Source organism: Castor canadensis, chromosome 4 (genome assembly GCF_047511655.1).
Source record: "Castor canadensis chromosome 4, mCasCan1.hap1v2, whole genome shotgun sequence".
Classification (NCBI taxonomy): Eukaryota; Metazoa; Chordata; class Mammalia; order Rodentia; family Castoridae; genus Castor; species Castor canadensis.
In genome coordinates, this window is record NC_133389.1 from 22,521,924 (window position 1) to 22,533,584 (window position 11,661).

The window sequence follows — 11,661 nt, forward strand, 5'->3', positions numbered from 1 at the left end:
GAGATCAAGGCACCAATGTTCCTGACGAAAAAGAAGATGAGAGTTGACAGTACGTAGTAAAAATTCATCCCCACCAAAAAAAGATCAGAGAACATTTAGTCTAGTGTCTTTATTTCATGAATGAAGAACCCAGAGTAAAGAATTTGTCCAAAGCCACAGGTCACAGCTATGGATCCCTTTGCAAATCAACAGTGCTTCTCCAGTGTTTAGGCTCTACTCTGTCTTTAGCTTTTCTGCTTTTCCTTTGCTCTTTTCTTTCTCTATGAGCAAGCTGTTTAAAAAATAGCAGAGGCCACTATGGGAAGGGGACCAAGAAGTAGCAAAGAGGTCTGGTAGAGATGAACCAATGTGGGTTGCAATACACAAGTGCATGGAAGCAACACTAGGAATCTCTCTGTACAGCTATCTTTATCCCAAACTAGCAAAAACACTGTCTTTCTTGTTATCTCTTATGTTTTCTCTTCAACAAAATTGGAGAAGAAGCAAGTGGAACAGGTTCTGCCTGGAAGCAGAGGATTGGGGAGGTGGGAGGGGAGGGGGCACAAACAATGTACACACACGTAAGTAAATGTTAAAAAAAAAAAAATGAAGACCATACAAGAAAAGATGGTGTCACTGTAGTCACAGAAATAGGGCCCAGCATTCAATAATGCCCAAGCTTGATGCTGTATAATAAGATTTCGTGCATGTGTATTAAACTCTCCTTTGGAGATAGAGTTATGGTCCAGAAGTCTACCAGAAATCAATTTGTTGAGAATTTCACTTAGAGCCACAGCTATCCCCTCTGTAAAACAGGACCTTCAGGCTGAAGTGGTTTGCAAACCCTTCACTGATGGTGTATGAGCGCCATCTGATGCCCAGAGGCAGCATGACTTCAGTCTGATTACAGGCTTTAAAATCCTAACCACAAAATGTCATCAAAAATATGGAGCCACCCACTTCAATTCTGTGGAATTCCTTGTCTGTGGTATCTAACAAAAAACATCATAACTTCTTAAAACCTCAGCTGTGAACTTTATTTCAACACTTTTTTTCTTTACCTGAATTTTATTTTATACTTGTGGCCTGAATCTTATCAAGGTGCATCTCCCATTTTATATGTATATTACCTCCAATTTCATTCATTGAAGTAGTATTTGTTGAGCTTTCCCTAAATCTTCTATGGATCATTGTCCCAGGTTGGGAAAACTGCCAAGTCACTAAAGCCATGGAAAATGTGAGAAGGTGATGCCCTTGTGAGAGTCTCTTGAGGGCAAAGCAAGAGTGAGAGAAGTAGGAAACACTGAAAGAGATGAAGCCAAGGTTCATTGACATGACAGACTCAGGGGAATCACTATCCTGAGTTTCTATCACGTGCCCTCTGGTTAACCCTATCTTTTAGGATGAGAATGGCTAGGAGGATGGAAGGAGGATGCCTATCTCAGAAATGTATTTGAATGGATTTGAAATGATGACGGATGCCACTTTTTGTCAGAAAGAAAACCTGATTTGGCTTTTTGGGCTGACAATATGGAATGGTTTTCTTAATTAATTAACATGGTGAGCATATTCTAAAGAGAGGGAACTTAAATCAAACATGCAATAGTCTGGTTGTTGTATCCTGTGCTACCATCTAAACTTATGATTTAAAAACCTTAGATGTCAAATGCAATGCGAAAGGGCACATATAGGACTTCAAAATTATTTGGCGGTAATTTGAATCCAAAATGAAAATTGGAAAACCAAAGAGAAAGTTACCTAAACCGTGTTATAACAATTAGTTTTAACTGTCCTTTACCTGGACCAACCACGGTGTGATTTTTGTGTCTTACAGCCTTCTCAAACCTTATCTAAATGTCCGTAACCCACACTCCTGTAGGAGAGCTCCCCTCTCGGGGCTTTGAAGGGGGAGCCATTCAGAATCTCTTTCCTATAACTGCTCCCATACTGGTGCTTTGTTGTTCATTTATAGATATTTTCTATTGTCTATTGCTTTGTTCTTGACTTTCTTTACTAGTTTTATGTCATTTACTGAACAAGGAACTTAGGGGATGCCCTCAATCAGTTCCTGGTTGGTAAGCAGAGGACCGTATAGGTTGGCTAGCTCAGCCTGTTTTGGTTTATTGTGAGAAATAAATTCCCTAGAGGTGATTGCTATCCACCAATCTCTCAGGCCCTCTGGAAGTACACAAAGAGATAAAGACAATGCAGTGTGCCCTGGCTGGGTAAGGTGCTGATCCCTTAGCCTCACAATTTTCTGTCTTAGCACAGACAGTTTATGTCTTTCCTCTTACCAGAGCTCAATTTGTGTTGCAGTCCTGATTCTGCTGTCACCACAGGAGTCCTCACTCAGTGGCTGTTGTTTTGGTGATTTTAGTCTCTGACTGAGCTCTGATTGGTGCACATATCCTGCTCTCCCCCAAGTAGATTCTGTTGATGAACCTGAAGCCAAGTCTTCTGCTTAGGCAGTGGAGTGGGGAAGTCTTTAGGATTTGGATACATATTTTTAAAAAGAGGCCAAGTAGTGTGTGGTATGTAGAGCTCCCATCTTTGATTTTAGTTTTGTAAAGTGCACAACTGGTATACTTGTGGATCTTCTGGGGCTTGTCTTTTGGGACAGTCTTGCTTGCTAGTGGGGATTCTCCCTTTTCCCTACTGTATGTTTTCTCAGCACTTTGTTAAAGTTCATTGTTTTCTTCATAAATTCAATGTTCAAAATTTCTGGATTCTGTCTACTGCTTCCTGTTACTTTACCTGGCTTTTTCTGGCTATTGTCTTCTCCCTGAGCCAGAAACCTGATTTTGTTTCAGGTTTGGAGGTGCAGGAAAGTTTCTCTAATCTGCCATCTTAAGCCCTCTTAAATATCATAGTTCTTAAATCATATGTTTAATACCATCCCAATCAAATGGCCAACAAATGTTGACTTTTTAGAATGTTGGCGATGATATCGAGTAGATCTGAAAGAATAAAAATACAAGTGTATTTGAGAATTTCTAAAGAAAATAAAAATAAGAGACTTGTCTTTTTAGATATTCAGTCAAACACACCATCAAGTGAAGCTGTACTACAAAGAACAAACAATAATACATAATGGAGAACACAGAAGCAGAACCAAGATAATATATTTAGGTGCAAGTGATATCAGTAGAGAAAAGATGAAATATTCAATGATGTTAGACCACAAAATAACCCTTTGATAAATAAAATTAATTCCCTACTTCATATATCAGTTACCTTTTGCTACAAAACAAGCAAGCTCCCAAACTCGGAGGCCTAAAAATAACTATAGTTTATTTTCTGTGGGTCAGCAATTTGAGGTGCACTCGACAGAGCACCTCTTTTTTCTTGTCTTGGCTGGGCTCATTTAGGAGTCAGCCATCATCTGTTGCTGGGCAAAACCTTGGCTCAGAACCACCTGGTCTATGATGGCCTTAATCACATCACTGATAGTTGGCTTCCTGTCAGCTTCACTAATCAGATGAAAAGCATCTCGTCACATAGATAGCCCCATCGAGTTCTGAAAGAGCAGGTAAAAGCAGGAGGGGCTTTTGAAGGTCTAGCATTTGAACTGCTACAATATCATTTCTACCTCACGACATCAGCCCAGATTGATGAAATGGGGAAAGGGAGTCCACCTCCTAATGGGCAGAAAAGTCACAAGGCAAAGGGGGATTTATACTGAGACCAGGTTCAAAATGAATGGTCAGGAGTATGAGTAATAAAGATGAGGTCAACAGCAGCAAAGAGAGTTAGTGGAATGTGGGCCATATTGGATCTTGTAGGACTCGGGCTTCTTTCTGAGTTAAATAAGGAGCCACTAGACAGATTTGAAGAGATGATAATGTGAGCGGACTTACTTGTAAAAAGGATGCTCTGTTTTGTTAAAAATACACTAAATGTAAGGTGCAAAAGTAGGGGGTGAAGCACATCAAGAGAGAAATGATAGTGGCTCAAACCAAGGAGGTGGCAGTGGCAAACTAGTGAACTCCAACAGGATTTGCCAATAGGCTGGGTGAAGAGTAAGAGAGACAGAGATGACACATGACTCTGAGGTCCTTGGCTTGAGTAACTGAGAGAGTTGCCATTTAACCAAAATGAAAAATACTCAGGCGGAATGGGCTTAGGAAAGATGATCAGAAACTCTGTTTTGTTCATGTTCAGTTTGAGAAGTTTATTAGACAAGCACGTGGAGTTAAAAGTAAGTAGCTGTACATAAGGTCTAGAATTTTAGAGAGAGGTGTAAAGGAGAAATGGATTTAGACAGGTAAATGAGCAAAAGCGATTTCCAGCAGCATCTGTCAGGTGCAGTGGCTCAAGCCTGCAATCCTACCAATTCAGAGGCAGAGACTGAGAAGATGGGGGTTATGAGGCCAGCCTGGACAAAAAGTTCACAAAACTCCATCTCAAGCAATGGCTGGGCATGGTGATACACTTCTTTCATCGATAGACAGGAAACCACAAATAGGAGGAAGAGCATGGTCCAGGCTGGCCTAGGCCTAAAAAGCAAGACCCTGTCTCAAAAAGGGTTGAGGGCATGGCTCAAGTGTTAAAGTGTCTACCTAGCAAGTTCAAGCCCCTTAGTTTAACCCAAGTGCTGCTAAAAAAGAAACAGAAAAAGAAAAATTCCAGCATCGTCACAACTACCAGGAACTGCTATACATAATATAGATAGACACATTTCATTATGGTCTTCACAGGGTGGAAGGGATCTGTGCATAAAAGGTAAACCTAAAATGGAGTAATAGTCTTCATCAAAGTACCCCGTGATTAGACCACCAATTATCATGAGAAACACAAGCTGAAAGTTGCCATTATTTTTTTCTGGAAATATAGCATGTAAAACTCTCCAAAGTTATTTTTAAAAAAAAAGTGACCAGTACATTCCTAGGGAAGATTAAGATCACTAAACAAAACCCAAGCCTTATGTTGCCCTTTTACTCCCTTTTCTACAACTGAGAGCTGGGCTTCAAGTAGTCAGATATCATCAGTTCCTAGAGCAGTTATATCACTATCACTCTCCTGTGGTTTTTATCAGTGTAAAAGTTGCCTAGACAAAGATGAAATCATTCTTGTCAGAGGCAGACAAAGTTAGAGTCAAAAAATAATGAAGGGAGGGGCCTCATGCCTTCCTGTCTGGGGTAAGTAACTCATATAGAATAAGTACGCCTTATATGTAACAAACTGTCTTACACATTCCTTAAGCCTTCAACAATTCAGACAAGATCCTCTTGATCAACACTTGCCCAGCAATAGCACCTCTACCAACCACTGCCTCAGACCTTTAAAACCAATGAACTCTGTATCCAAATAGCTTATATAAATTTCTCCTTTTTTGAACTTTAAGAACTTTCTCTGCCTCTCACTCTTTGAATATACCCATAGCTTACTATGGCACATGTGTTCCCATTGCAATACTCTGCTATTGCCAGATAAGATGATTATTCTATGGATAAGATAGGATTCTATGGACAATACCTCTGATTAGTATGTAGATTGACACTAGGAGCTCTTGAGGCCCCCATTTCCTCATCTGAAAAAGGACAGAACTGAGTCATTGGGTTCAAATACTTTTCTGTTTTGTTTGAAGCTGGATAGAATGAAACCAGGTAAGGGCATTGGACACTCCCCAGCTTGACTTGCCCCTTTTCCAAGTATAACTTTAAGGAGGGTGTCTAGAGCACTGTCAAGAGCATGGGTTGCTCCTTCTGAACTAGCAGGTCCTTCCCAGCCTTAGGGCAAGATCAAGTGATGCTGAGGATCTGGATGTCAGGGAGTATGGCTACATACATGTGGCCTTTGGTAAAGGAAGTAGGGTCACTACAAGCAGGGGGGTCTCTAAAACAGAACAAGCCAAGTGACAGTCAAGATGTTTACTAAGATGCCTAACAGGTGGCAGAGTAATCCAGTGTAACATGCAATAGATGCATTTTTGCTCTTCTTTAGACAATGACATTTTAGGAGAAAGCTTCAAGTTCACAACTCAAGTTCAAATGGGTCATGACCAATGGTTGGAGCCCCAGCTCGCATGCAGTTCATCATTCACATCAGGCCGCCCTTAGCTAACATCTGTCCCAAAATAATTGCATTCAGATTTTTTACCTATATTCCTTCATTACGACCTCAAGAGATGACTTTCCTACTCTGTATGAGCCTTATGTGTTAGTTCTGGGGAATTTTTGGTACCTACACATATAGTTATTAACAATTCACATTGTAAGTTGAAATGGTTCTCTGGCCCAAATGGAGGAGGATGGAGGGAGCCCTCTTAATGGGTTACTGCCTCGAGAGTGGTAGAGAAAAGGTTAGATCAAAAAGAATTAACCTAGAAGGTAACACACACGCACAGGAAATCAATGTGAGTCAACTCCCTGCATAGCTATCCTTATCTCAACCAGCAAAAACCCTTGTTCCTTCCTGTTATTGCTTATACTCTCTCTACAACAAAATTAGAAATAAGGGCAAAATAGTTTCTGCTGGGTATTGAGGGGGTGGGGGGGAGAGGGAGGGGGCGGAGTGGGTGGTAAGGGAGGGGGTGGGGGAAGGGGGGAGAAATGAACCAAGCCTTGTATGCACATATGAATAATAAAAGAAAAAGAAAAAAAATAAAGGAAATAAAATAATTTTGAATAAAAATTTAAATAAATAAATAAATAAATAAATAAAAATAGGTAGCTAGTCTCAAGAAACCTAAGAGAGAACTTGCCAAAGAATTCACCAAGCCCCTGCCCATATTCTACCACCCAGACTCCCTTCCTGCAGTCATTGCAATTACAGGAGGGTCTGTATCTCCCTTCATGTCTAAATATCACAACTTCCTTCAACATCTACCTTCTGCCTAAATTTCTCCTGGTGCCTTACATGACAATTAGAACATAAATAATGCAATTCTTTTATAAATATTTTGTTTTAAAACTACTTTGGCTATTGCTTAAAAATCTAGTTGACAGCATTCCAGTGAGCATTCTCTGCCTTTGAGGGCAGAAGAGTAATGGTTAGACAGTCTACTGATTTTCTTCATATTGTGTTAGGATTTGAAGTTGGCAAATTCAGGGAGCTATTGGCTTTACTTCTGGATGAATAAAACCAATGATAAATGAGTTTGAGTAGTATTTAGTAAAATGATAGCCAAAAAATTACAGAGCTACTAATATAAAGTTTGTACCACAGAGACCTGAAAAACAGAATCTTCATAAAGTCAATTGCCCAGACTCAAATGGATCAGACTTAAGCTGTTTTATCTGAACTGTGTTTATACAGTTTAAATCTCTCTTACTGACTCATTTATTCATCCTGCTCTCTCTCTCTCTCTCTCAAAAAAGTGTTAATTTGTGTATATTATAAAGTATTAGCTCATTTGTCATGGGTCACCTCACCGAAAGAGAAGAAAAGTCATGACGAAATGATTAAACAAGCAAATCATCCCTATACCAGTAACCTGTTCCAATATCCTTGCCTCTACTTCTTCCCTAAAGAGGAGTATGACGAGCTAGGGAGGACATTGCCTGAGTTTAACAGTGGTGGAGTTATCTACCAAACTCCTCCCACCTGAGATACAGGGTGCTGTGAAAACAAGAGGGTTGAAGGAAAAGATGCTGCAGGGTAGAGAGGTTGACTTTGTCTTTTCCTCACCTCTCCTCTTAATTCTCATTTCTTCCTAGACATATGAAGGAATAAGATCAAGGACATCCTCAGCTGTCAAGGCCACAGTGAGGACCTGATTTCTATGTACATGTCGTGGATGCTATAAGTGAACCAAGTAGGTGACAGAGAGCCAAGTGTTTGTTTATCTGAAGAGAAAAGTGGAAAAAAAATGAGATGCATAAAAATAAAGATGCATAAAGATGAAGGGGGCAAAATGAATGTCATGAGTTTCACAAATATAATGTCGAACAAAAGAAATGAGGTACCAAAAACCACATGTAGTACAGTTCTGTTTACAAAAACAGGCACAAGTAATTTTGTCACATTGAGGTGGTAACCAAAACAGGCACAAGAAGACTTGGAAGTAATGTTATGTTCTGTGGTTGAGGTGGGATGGGCAAGCTCAGGGTGCAGCTATCCATCGAGCTGTACGCTTAGGACATGTGTCCCTTTCTCCACTCATGTTTATATTAAGAGTTTAAAGTAAAAACCTAAGGGTCAGTAGCTGAAAATATGAACCAAAGCAGACTATGCTGATTAGATAAGTGTGCCATCCAAAAGCAAATATTTTATGGGGGAAATGTACGAGTCAAGAAACCTCATGGGGAAGAAAGCTCAAGAGTTCTGCTCTAGCCCTTGGCCAAGTTGTGATGCTTCAAATCAAAAACTAGACCCATGGTTTTCCTTCTTTCATGTGTTCCTGATTTTCTTCGTCTTACAACTGTCTTCATATTTCAGAACTCCTTTTCACACCCAGGCCAGGTGGGGGTCTAGCACGACAAGCTTGTAAAACTATTTCCGCCAGCTTATTTTACAAGATAGGAGAAAGGAAACTTGAAAAGCCAATCTATCCTGGTTGACAAGTATTTTTTTTCTTCTTAGGTTTTACTATCTTTAACTACTTATAAATAGACACAAAGCGTCTCCAAGGAAGATAATCATTTGAGCAACACTGATACTGGGAAAATGTTACCTAAGTTCAGGAGACATTTAAAATTTTTACATGAATTACTTGAGAACAAACTTTACTGGCAATTGTTCTGTTTTATGTTTAATTTAGCCTGACATTGCTAACACCTATAGTACACTCATTCTTAATACCAAGACAAAAACAAATAAAAAATCCTATCTCATACTTTCCCAGTTTCCTAAAAACTAAAATGAATAACTACTAATTGCTTTGCAATTTTTTCAGTGATTTAAAATTTTTAATGTTTTCATTGACCTGACATGAAAAGTGTGTTCTTCGAGTGTGTGCTAAGTTGCACCAGTTGACAATGAATCTAATGCCTTCCTCAGCATTGGTCCACTGTCCTATTTGGCCTAGACAATGCAGTTTACTTCTCTCAGCTCTGCATCTTGAACCAACAAAGAAGAATCTGAATATATCAGGCTATCATAATAAAATAATAGATTTATTGCCAGCAGGATGAAGTTGAACATTACTAAATCAAGATAAAACATGTTTAAGATACCTGTTTAGGCTACTTAAGGTTCCTTGCTAATGTTGAAAAAAAAAACCAATTCAAACAATCTTATCTGGAGGTTCAAATTCAGAGAGTAGAATAAAACTCTCCTCCAAAAATAAAAAAATGAAGACAAAGTAACGTGAAGAAATTTATGAAAAGCTTATTAAGACAATGGAAGAGTAATCACTGAAGGAGTTCTGTATTGCCTTCACTAGAAACATCAAAGCTTAATGTAGATCGACCTGTGTAATTGTTTTTTGTATTTATTAATGTGAAATTACTAACAAAATCTGAGTGATTAAATATCCTTTGAATATTCATAATGTTCAAAGAGTTGGGTTCATGCAGCACAAGATTGGGTAAGGAAGAGAAATACAGAACTGAATATGAATCATTTAAATTATAAATTCTCTGGTTCCATATTCTTTAATCCTAGAACAATGCTAAACACATAGTATAATCCTAGAACAATGCTTAACACATAGTAAATATGCAATTTTTAAAAAATGAGCAAATACTTAATAGAAATAAGCTTTGAGTCATATTATTCCACTTATAGGAGATACTTAGAATAGGCAAATTCATGAAGGCAGAAAGTACAATGGAAGTTATCAGAGCTCAGGGGAGGGAGAACAGGGAGTTATTTAACAGATACAGAATTTCTGTTTGGGATGGTGAAAAGTTCTGGAAATGATGTTTGTTCAAACATTGCCACTATTATTAATGCCATTGAATTATACATTTTAAAATTGCTAAAATGATAAATTTACATTGTGTATATTTTACTAAAATAAAAAATTCAACAATAAAAATTTTTGAATAAAAGTAAAGAAGCATTTAGTACTTGGCTAGACAGGAATAGTGAACTGTGGTCTCAGGAGGTTCTGACTGCCTCTTTTCAGAAGCAGCTAGGATTTAAGCATTCCAACATGTGGGAGGCTGCGCAAGGGAGACGGGGCACTGGTTATCCGGCTAATTTGTAGGTAACAGAAGCCACTATACCCACTTGAGATGATGCATTTTCAAGTATAAAGTTCTGTTTCACATGAGAGAATTTTTCATACATTTGAAAATAGTAATCAAAAAAATACTATACCAGTTTGGGAGGTAGGGTCAACAAACCTAGGCTTTGATCTCTAAATATCTTGCTTGCAATCTAGTACCTGAGCCTTCTTAGATCTCCATTTCCACTTCTGCACATTACAGTGATAAGAACAGATGATATATGGCCTCTACCTTCTCTACAATTCTGTGGTTCTAAGGAATCCATTCACTGCTTTTCTCTAAATGGTTCCAAGTTAAGTACAAGGAAGAAAATGCAGTTTTCTACTTCTTTCATCATCAATGTTCTTTTCTGGACTCTCCAGGTTTTCCTAATTTTTTTCAGATGAACACTGATCAAAGTGAATATACCAGTTTCCTAAAACTGTGGTTAGTACAAAGTATAGAAAAGGAATCACTTGTAACTTACATTTGTAGTATAAAATAGCTGACTTTTAGCAGAGTGTTGTAGTTTGTGTCTTTAATTTTGGCACTTGGTAGACTGAGACAAGGGGATCGAGAGTTGAGGGCCAGCTATGGGACTTTTTCCTTCTTGCTTAGTTTTTAAGCAATATTATACTGCAGACTCATTTTTCAAGTGTCCACACCTCACTACCACCGCAATTCGAGTTATATAGTAACAGTAACTACAGTCTTTCCCCTAGACTGATTACATGATGAAAAGCAGCCCGATTACCCCAAGATAAGGAAGTCTGAGAGTATGAACAAAGGAGCTTCTTAAAACCTCCTCCCACTATCTAGAAGCAATAAGGAACATTCAGTTGTTCCTTACCCAACCTGTAGTTCTTCTGTTCAAATAAATTCATTCTACTCAGTAATTCAAAGCTGCTATTAAAAAAGAAAGATGGTTTTAAAATTTTCAACTTTAAGACATTTTATGTACTATAATTCATGCCATTTCAAATTAGTTGAATATGGCTATATCATAGAGTATCTATTATAAAATGGTTAAGGTGAGTTTAGTTTTAAAGTAGGTTTTTGATAAAAAGTCTGATTTTTGTCTATACTTGCCATATATCAGTCTGAGCTTCACTCTTCAAGCCATCAATTTCATAAGATATAAAGTAAATTTATAAGTAAATTTATTTAAAAGTCTGAAAAGTCTGAAAGCACTTGTACCTGGAGAATAGAAACCAATATCACACACCCATGAATTAGGGGTGTGGTTCAGTTGGTAGAGCATTTGCAAACATGTCTAAGGTCCTGGGTTCTATGCCTAGTATGGCACAAGAGGGCAGGAAGGGCAACCCAATATTAGGATAATATTAGGATAATCAAATGAATTTTAAAGAACAAATCCCGCCATGAAATAATATACCAACAGTATTCCAGTGGAATTGTTTTCATTAGGTTATTTTTTAAAGATTTTCTTTTTCAAATCCATAGTGAATTCCTAAGTTAGACTTCAAGTATATTGTTATTGGAAAATTCAAAAAATTCCAGCACCATAATGTATTTTCTTTAGTTGGCAATAAATCATATTTTAAATATGCCTAAATAGAATCCAACA